This window comes from Ascaphus truei, chromosome 1, assembly GCF_040206685.1.
Source record: "Ascaphus truei isolate aAscTru1 chromosome 1, aAscTru1.hap1, whole genome shotgun sequence".
In the NCBI taxonomy this organism is placed as follows: Eukaryota; Metazoa; Chordata; class Amphibia; order Anura; family Ascaphidae; genus Ascaphus; species Ascaphus truei.
Window position 1 is genome coordinate 39,499,142 of NC_134483.1, and position 10,248 is coordinate 39,509,389.

The window sequence follows — 10,248 nt, forward strand, 5'->3', positions numbered from 1 at the left end:
TCACCTCTTCAATTAAGCATTTGAGGAACTCCAAAGTACTCATCTTTTGCAGGCGCACTTACCAGAACTATCCCTGCAAGTTCTACCTACTTACCACTCACATTTTAAGCTCTATGGGGCAAAGACTCCTTATCCTAATGTTACTTTTATGCCTGTAGCGCTTATTTACATTATATCTCATATGATAATGTCACCTGTATTATTGCTGTGAAGCGCTATGTCAATAAATGGAAATATACACATCAATATTTACATACATACAAAAGTGAAGGCAGATACTGTATCAACAAAGGGACATTTTGTAGGGGGAAAGATAATATTAAAAAACAGACCTCTTACATTGCTTGTGATAAAATAAGATGAAACCTGATTAAAAATAAAACATCAGTTTTTGAGTTATGTCTTCACTTGTGTAAATAGTAAGCAGCAATTTTAATAAAAATAGAATTGGACGAGTCCTTTGCTCCAAGTAGAATATATCAAGTGCTACTGGAAGAGCCAGAAGCTAACCGATAAGAACAGGAAAATGCACATTTCATCATTGGTGTCCTAGGAACCCTGGGTTCCTCGTGCATCCCTAAAGGGTTCCCTGCAATTTTCAGGTCAATTGAAAATCCGACCAAATACAGGAGAATTTACAATGTATCTCATCTCAGCTTCGCTATTAGAGACGGTTGGGGTTCCTTACAATGCATCTGATCTCAGACGCACTATTAAAGAGGATTGGGGTTCCTTACATTGCATCTGATATCAAACACACTATTAGAGAGATGTGGGGTTCCTTACATTGCATCTGATATCACACACACTGTTAGAGAGAGTTGGGGTTCCTTATATTGCATCTGATCTTAGACATGCTATTAGAGAGGGTTGGGATTTCTTACAATGCATCTGATATCAAATTCAATAGTAAAGAGAGTTGGGGTTCCTTATAATGCATCTTATCACACACTATAAGAAAAGGTTGAAGTTCCTTACAATTAATCTGATCTCACAAACACTATTAGAGAGGGTTGGAGTTCCTTACAATGTCTGATCTCAGTCTCGCTGTTCGAGAGGGTTGGAATTCCTTACAATGTATCTGATCACACACACACTATTAGAGAGGGTTGGAATTCCTTACAATGTATCTGATCACACACAGACTATTAGAGAGGGTTGGAATTCCTTACAATGTATCTGACCACACACACTATTAGAGAGGGTTGGAATTCCTTACAATGTATCTGATCACACACACACACACACACACTATTAGAGAGGGTTGGAGTTCCTTACAATGTATCTGATCACACACACACTATTAGAGAGGGTTGGAGTTCCTTACAATGTATCTGATTTCAAACTCGCTGTTCGAGAGGGTTGGGATTCTACAGAATTTCACAATATGATTATAGGGTTCCTTAACCAAAATAAGGTTGAAAATCACTGTTACTGTATAGATTCATTATTTGAATTCTGTATCTAGTTCTAGTATTACGTATCATTATTTAGTATGACTTACAAAGTTATTAAAAAACACTCCGAAGTGGCCGATCACGGTGCCAATACTCCTATGGACTTAAATTGGAGATTTCAGCACAGCATGGGGCAATTCGCTGAATCAGATCATATTGCTTAATCCCCTTTCTGAATTGTACAATAATGAAATATTAATACTGGTTATCTTCTTTTAGGTGCAGCAACATTTATTTATAATGGAGGAGAATCAACATGGGCACGATACTATGAAAACAGTACCGGACAGAAAGAAAGTGTTACTGTCTATGGGGATTCTTTATTCTCGGTAATGTCAAAATGAAAGAAAAACTAAATAAAGCATTTCCCTATGTATAAATATGAAACACACAGCACGTGCAATATATTATGTACTGTAGAAAAGTCAGTGCATGATGATCACGGCATGGTCATCATGGGTTATTCATGTAGAATAGTACATTGTGAGAGAGTACATAAGCACATATATACTGTACATAACCGTGTCTGTATATAAACTAGGCTCAACTGTATTAAAAGCTCAGAGCAGTCTGAGAATCAAGCATAAGAGTTACAATATAATCTATTAACTGTAACAACCAAAATTCAACTGACTGTTATTAAAAATTGATCACATTAGAACAATAGTGTTTGGATAAAAAATCCATTCTGCAATTTGCCTCCTCTGAACTAATGTCAGTTTTCCAATTGATGAGCAGTGCACAAAACATTTTAAACCACAATAAGGCTTCACGTTTCCTATGGTTTCCCCTAATGTAGCTCAAAAAAATGTCTTTCACGGAAATTTTTGTTGGAGGAATATACAGGCCAATTGCTTAAGTTTTTTTGTTTCATTCTTTTTTTGTGCTGCTTATCAATTTGAAGACTGGAATCATTATATTCTCGAGGACCAATGGCGCCAAATTGAAATATCTCAGAGATTTCAGTTTTGTTTATTACTGCACTGCATTTTCAGTGTTATTTGGGTTTTGTTTAAATTCTATACAAATGCTCTGAACTGAGGAATTCTCACAGAATGGCTGTAAGCTCAGTAGTTTCCTTTGAGTCTGTGATGTTCCATCAGCAACATTGTTGAACACCAATCAAAATAACTCCCTAACTATGAGTGTACAAAAGAAAAAATAGGACTCTAGAGTTGTACAGTAGAAAGTCTGGTATTATTATATCATAAGTGAATACAATTAAATATATATACAAGGCACACAAATGGCAGTCCAAAATGTACTTATCCGGCAAATATGTGAGGAAAATATCCAAAGACTGATAGCCACAAACATGGTACAGGGGGGCAAAAGTTTTCGAGCTCTCACTCCTTCTTCTGATTCACTCCCACATATACAGAAAACTGTGGTACTTCCCTGAAAGTCCTAGGCCAGATTAAAGGTACTGTCCAGTGAAATTGCCCATGAAGTACTTGCTGTGTGTCAGTGTAGTAGTCAACTCATCCTGCTGTGCCTCAGATTGCGTCGCTGCATCATATGGAATGTATATTTTAGGAAATAAAAGTATAATAGCTTAATTTTTAAGACTCATAAAACTTTGGATTTATATTGATATCACATATAATATTGCTGAAATTACCCCCAATTTGTGCATTTTAACAACATTAAAGTACATTCGTCTTTTTCAGCATCCAGATACCCTGAGCCTTGGAGTGCTTAGATTACATACTTATGCTCTTTGGCTTCCACATTACCACCTGAATGCTCATGAGATGGGATATGTACTCGCAGGCTGTGGAAAGGTACTGTAACTTTATAACATGGTAGATTAGTTTGATTAAAGACTTTTATACTTTTACCGAGTTCAACCTCTGTTAAATTCTAATTGGGTGAGATACTCATATACATATTGAATTTGATTTTTTATTTTATTTCTCTGCATCAAAATAATTATATCATGTCCAATGACATATTGGTCACATATCTCATAAGGAGAAAAATTCCTTCCTTACTCCAGTCATGGCAATCAGATCTACCATGGACCGGATTTCTTCTCGTGCCATATCCCTATATACCTTGACTTTCTAAATTTATTTACTATACAGGCATACCCCGCTTTAAGTACACTCACTTTAAGTACACTCGCGAGTAAGTACATATTGCCCAATAGGCAAACGGCAGCTCACGCATGCGCCTGTCATCACGTCCTGAACAGCAATACCGGCTCCCTACCTGTACCGAAGCTGTGCGCAAGCAGGGAGACTATAGAGCCTGTTACAAATGCGTTATTTACATCAGTTATGCACGTATATAACGATTGCAGTACAGTACATGCATTGATAAGTGGGAAAAGGTAGTGCTTCACTTTAAGTACATTTTCGCTTTACATACATGCTCCGGTCCCATTGCGTACGTTAATGCGGGGTATGCCTGTATACAGTATTCTTGCTTGTTTTCTTATTATTGCTCTTCTGAGTAATAACATTAGCTAAGCTTAAATATGACAGTAGAGCTCCAGTCTTGCATTTAAAATCCATCTTTTTCTTCTTACTTTTTCTACATACAACTTATTACTTACAGTATCTGCCTTTATTCTCCCCCTTATGTTTTTCTCCTGTGTCTCTGGATTTGACAATTCCCTTCACCTCCTCTTCCCTTGTGGTTTCTGCTTCAACGGAGAGAAATCTCTCCGTTGTGAAGTAAAGAAAGCCATAGGGCACGTTGCCACGACTTTACACACAACCGTCAAGCTTAGTACTGTATCTCCATTTATCTGCGTTACCATTGCCACCCTCTGCAATAAAGAGGGGGACCTAACAAGAGAAAGTTTCTTACAAACAATAAAACTGCGTCACTAAACCTACAATATAATTGTTCAGATTTAGGACTCATATAATATACAGTATCAATCATTAGCTGTAAAATGGGGGTCCTTATGGCAATTATATGCAGTATTTTTATTATTTTGAGGAAAAATAAGATAGTGAATTGACAAACACTTTTCCCCTACCCTTAATATGAATATTCAATTGAAGCTATGGATCAAAATAGGACTGTTGTATTAAATCTCTTAGGCCCATATAAAGCCATTTCTCTCTTGTGTGAAGCCATCTCTCTCTTGTGTGAAGCCACCTCTCTCTCTTGTGTGAAGCCATCTCCCTCTTGTGCGAAGCCATCTCTCTCTTGTGTGAATCAATTTCCCTCTTGGCTGAAGCCATCTCCCTCTTGTGTGAAGCCATCTCTCTCTTGTGTGAAGCCATCTCTCTCTTGTGGGAAGCCATCTCTCTCTTGTGTGAAGCCATCTCTCTCTTGTGTGAAGCCAGCTTCCTCTTGTTAGTGAAGCCATCTCTCTCTTGTGTGAAGCCATCTCTCTCTTGTGTGAAGCCACCTCTCTCTCTTGTGTGAAGCCATCTCTCTCTTGTGTGAAGCCATCTCTCTCTTGTGTGAAGCCATCTCCCTCTTGTGTGAAGCCATCTCTTTCTTGTGTGAAGCCATCTCTCTCTTGTGTGAAGCCATCTCTCTCTTGTGCGAAGCCATCTCTTTCTTGTGTGAAGCCATCTCTCTCTTGTGTGAAGCCATCTCTCTCTTGTGCGAAGCCATCTCTCTCTTGTGCGAAGCCATCTCCCTCTTGTGTGAAGTCATCTCTCTCTTGTGTGAAGCCATCTCTCTCTTGTGCGAAGCCATCTCCCTCTTGTTAGTAACGGTTCTGTGTTGGCATTGCTATGTTCCTGGTGTATTCACCCATCTGTGCAGATGTAGCCAGAGTCCCTGTACTTGGCCAACAGACAACCAGACGGTGGCCTCTGTATCTATAACTAAAAGGTTATAGGTAGGAGGTTTCCTTTTGAGGCTTTTATGAATCTGTACTGTGGGATAAAGATCACTGAAGCCCGTTACAACTGCATATTGTAACAGGAAGTTTCATGGATCTTAAAATAATGTGGTTTAGCTGCAGATAACCCTCCTAGTTTATTTGTTGTTAGAAAGAGGCTTAAGTAGATGTAATGATCCAAATGTTTTATTTTATCACACAGGTAGGAGTTATTAATGCTCAATCCGTTGAATTTAACATTGGCATCGGGGACGTTGTCTTCTTTCCCGCTGGGAGCCAGCATTACATAAAAAATACTTGTGATGAAGATTTGATTTTGATTCGAGCTTTCAGTACTTGTGGCAAGGTAAGAATCCAAAAATGATACATAACTGCTCAGTGTGCACTATAGGTACTCTAAGCATTTCCATTTATCGGACATCAAATGTCGCTTGTTTAGCACTGGAAATAAACAGAGGCCATTTGAAAGAGGGGTCTCAGACCTAACAAAAACAAACCAGCCAGCTTTCAATATATCACTTAGGGGAGTAGATATGGGGAAGATTGGAAGTAGAGGCAACATTATGGCAAATCCTTATGTACCATACAATCATTTTGGGGAGGTAAGGAATAATTGTTTACTCTATATTTCTCAAAGTCAATAGCTCAGATGCACTAAGCTCCATTAAATCAGGTTAAATAACATCAGGTTACCTAAAATAATAACAGACGTTATTTTCCCTGAATTTAATTCAAATCCACTAAGCAAATTATATACAAAAACAATGGCTGTTGTTTAATTTATTAGCATAGGGCTTAACGTTAGGGTAAATTAGTATTACCTTGTGTTAATAAAACAACGGTAGTGCCGACTTAATTAACACACGGTTATGCAAACTTAATAAAAAAAACAGTAGTGCTGACTTAATTAAGTTAGCACTACTTTGAGTTAATTAAGTCAGCACTACATTGGATCAAATTCACTAAACGGTGCAGCGTGTTATCACAGCCTAATTCCCATTCATATAAATGGGAGTAAGGATGTGCTAAAGTTTAGCACCCTGTAGTAAATATGGGCCATTGTGTTAAGTGAGCACTACATTGTGTTAACACTAAATAACCTGGTGGTAAGCGTCTTACTTAAAGGTAACTGTATATTTCAGGGTCTGAATGGGAGCAACGTGACCTAAATAACCTAACCCTTTTAGGTTTGGCCTTTAGTGAATGGCCTTTAGTGTATATATGATGTTAGGGGGAATGCCCGTGTTGCATATAATTAGCACTAACGGCCGGAACATTTTTAACCATACGCTATTTCAAGGAGTAGCTCTGGGTTAACATTAGGTTATTCCCTTTAGTGTATAGGTGTTAGGTTCATCGTAATGTTATTTTAGGTTAGTATTAGGTTCAATAGCCAAACGGAGTTTAGTGCATCTGGGCCAATGTTTGTTAATGAGTTGTACTATTAGGAAAAGTGACTATTTCTGTTTGATTATTAGAAATGATCTAACTAGGGCATAGGTCCACAACGCTCTGTTAACTCACTGCTACAAACAAGATGTTATCAAAATAATTCATAGCCATTATTTTCCCTTAGATTAATGTCTACCAACAAAGCTAATTATATGCAAAAACAACAGTTGTTTATATATCATTATTGTAGGCTTAATACAATGTTAAATTAGCACTGCCTTGCATTAGCTTGAAATACGTATGTGGTGTTACTCCCTCCAAATCCTGAAAGATGGATTCTGCCGGAGAGGGCAAAAGTCTCTTTTTTTGCCAGCGCCCCAAGTTGCCTATATACTAAACCTGTCCAAACACGTCTTACAAAACATGGAGCGACACCTGTGAACAAAAATGAGAACACCTAAGATACCTGGGAAATATGCTAATTTAAATCATCTGAATATACTTTGCATATTGAAATGAGCATATTTCCCAAGTATTTTATGTGTGCTCCTTTTTTTGCACATGTCACGCGGTCTCCACACCCCAAATCCCTGTGTTAACTATAATGGAGCTCTGTGGATAGACGTTGTTAGAGGGAACACTTCTTCTGAATGCCCTTATCACTAACAGTGGTTATAGTTAAAGCAATGTGCTATGGCATAAATTATGCCCTGCTAGTACAGTATACTAGCCAATAATTTCAAGTACCTACTTTAGCAACCGGGCATCAAAGTAGGTTAAGTAAACGCTTTTTGGCGTGAAACGCGCTGGAGGATTTTTTTCATATTCCTATTTGTATTCTTTAACATGTCCTGAACAAAGCTTTTTAATGTTCTTTCTATGCATTGAGTTCCCGGGAGATCTGTTGCTACAGCAGCTGTGACTCTGGATGATTTTTTAACACTAGTGTTAGGTTACTGTAAGTGTTTGACATACCAATACCACCATATATTCTCTGCTACTAGTCACTCTGCTACTAGTCAATCATCTCCAGTAGGTATTCTTACTGCTACATTATACCAGTGTTAGGCTAAGGCCCTGCTCCCTCCATCAGCACTCCCGCACTGCAGACAGGCGGGGCGCTGACAGACACAGACCGCGATATGCGATCTGTAGGGAGCGGGAGGTGGGCGGGAGTGGGAGGCTTGAGCGGGAGGGGGGGCATGGCTTGAGTGGAGGGACCCGCTACTTTCCCCCCCCCTCCCTGCCTCCACGGCTCGGGCTGGAGCTGCTGATTGAAGCTCCAGTAAATAAAGCAACACACACACACACAGGCACTCATACACACACACACACACACACACATACACAAACACAGATAGGAACTCAGACAGACATACACACACACAGACTGGCACTCATGCTGCTTTCACTCCACACTCCTCCCCACTCCCCGAAGCCTCTCCTCCTCCCGAAGCCTCCCCTCCTCATTGGCTCACCGCCACACCACGGGACGCGTCGAAGCTAGGGATCACAATTCTCTTGTATCCGCTAGCGGCTGAAGCGTCACAGCGTGTAGTGAGCTGTGCAGCCAGGGGGGACCGGGACCGGCTCGGGAGGATTCCCCTGCTGGTGGGGAACGCCCGTGAAGCCACCCGTGCCACCGGGCGCAGCGGGTCCCAGCCCTTAGATACAGTGTTTGGCATACAGATAGCATCATCTCTTCTCATAACTTCCTGTCATTTAGTTCAATCTTTTGGCCAAAACATTTTAAGTCTACAGCCATGTCATAATAAACCTTACTGTATCCGCAGGCCCTACACTACAAATGTTATTCTATGTCTTTTGTATTTCTTCCATTGGAAAGCGAAAAGAGGAAACAAAATGATAATATAGCCAGTAGCATGACATGCATGACATGTACCGATGGAATCTTTCCTTATGGCCCAGTGCCCGCGGTAATTCTGGAGAACATTCTTGAAATTGGGGACACTCCGTAGGAAAGTCCATAGCAGGTTGTAATGGCCCATCGGGATTAACACAGCGGGGGTCTCTGCGTTTGAACGGGACTTGCGCTGTGTGAATCCTACCGGGCTGCACCTGTCTGTAAGAGGCGCGCAGTAAGAGACTGAATCAGTCACTCTACCTGCGTGCCTCTAACAGGCAATAGCACAGCTTTAATTTTATTTTGAAAACACAGTATTGTAGCAGGGGGTCTCCGCAGCTGAATCATAGTAATTTCAGGTCTGGGGACCTCCTACTTCCTGAGTTACAGGCCCCATTAAGGGGTGCCGATATCCCCATGTTTAAATTATCCTGTGTCACGACCCACGTGACCAATATAATACATTGAACAACTTCCCCTCCTCTCCCCCCAACACATACAGTACAGTAATGGGCAAAACAAGCTGAAATGAATGCGGTTCAGCTCTGGAGATCCCCTGCTTCCATACTGTTATTAAAATAAAAAATAAAACAGCTTCATTACCTTAGTGGCTAGTTGCCCTGGGGTGGGTGGTTAGGCCTCTTTGGTGGGCAGTGGGAGGGATTAACCCTTTCATTACCATAGTGGTTACTACCACTAAGGTAATAAAGGGGTTAACCCCACCCGCAGGCCTAACCACACACCCATGGTCAACTACCCACTTCACCCACCACCTCTACCATCAATAAACCAGGTAATCTGTCTTAACCCCTTAATTGCCTTAGCTGCTTCCTGAGTTACAGGCCCCAGTATGGGGTGCCGGTATCCCCCTGCATTGTTGAAAGGTCCCGGTCACGTGGTCTGTGACACGGGAGAATTTAAACATGCAGGGAGATACTGGCACCTCATAATGGGACCTGTAACTCGGGAAGCAGGGGTCCCCAGACCTGAAATTAATGTGATTCAGTTCCGGAGACCTCCTGCTTCAGTACTGTGATATTAAAATAAGGAGCACAGGGAGAGTGACTGATTCAGTCTCACTCTTAGTGCGCGTCTCTTACAGACAGATGGGCCATTAAGTCTTGTAGCTGTGTCTCTGCGGTGGGGGTTAGGATGCCGTATGGCAGGGGTGTGCAAACTGGGGGGTGCACCCCCCAGGGGGGCATGATATTTTTATGAGAGATCCGCTGCTCTCTCTGCGCAAACATCGGCACATTAAAAATGATTTAAAATACATTTTTATTCATAGTGTACATGTGCAGGGGGTCTCCGGAGCTGAACCGCATTGGTTTCAGATCCGGGGACCCCCTGCTTCCCGAGATACAGCCCCCTTTATGAGGTGCCGGTATCCCTCTGCATTTAAAGGTCCCGATCACGTGACCGCGGCCTGTAAACCAAGCAGAGGGATACCGGCACCCCCTAAAGGGGGCAGTATCTCGGGAAGCAGGGGGTCCCCCGACCTGAAACCACAGCGGTTCAGCTCCGGAGACCCTCTGCACATCTACAGTATGAATAAAACACATATATAAATAAACACTCGTTCCTTACCTTTGCGGCTATGTGCTATGGTAACGAAGCAGCATTTCTGTATTTTAATAATATTGTACAGTGAGCAGGGGGTTCCCTGAGCCAGAAATCAATGTTCAGGGGACCCCCTGCTCCTGCACAATATTATTAAAAAT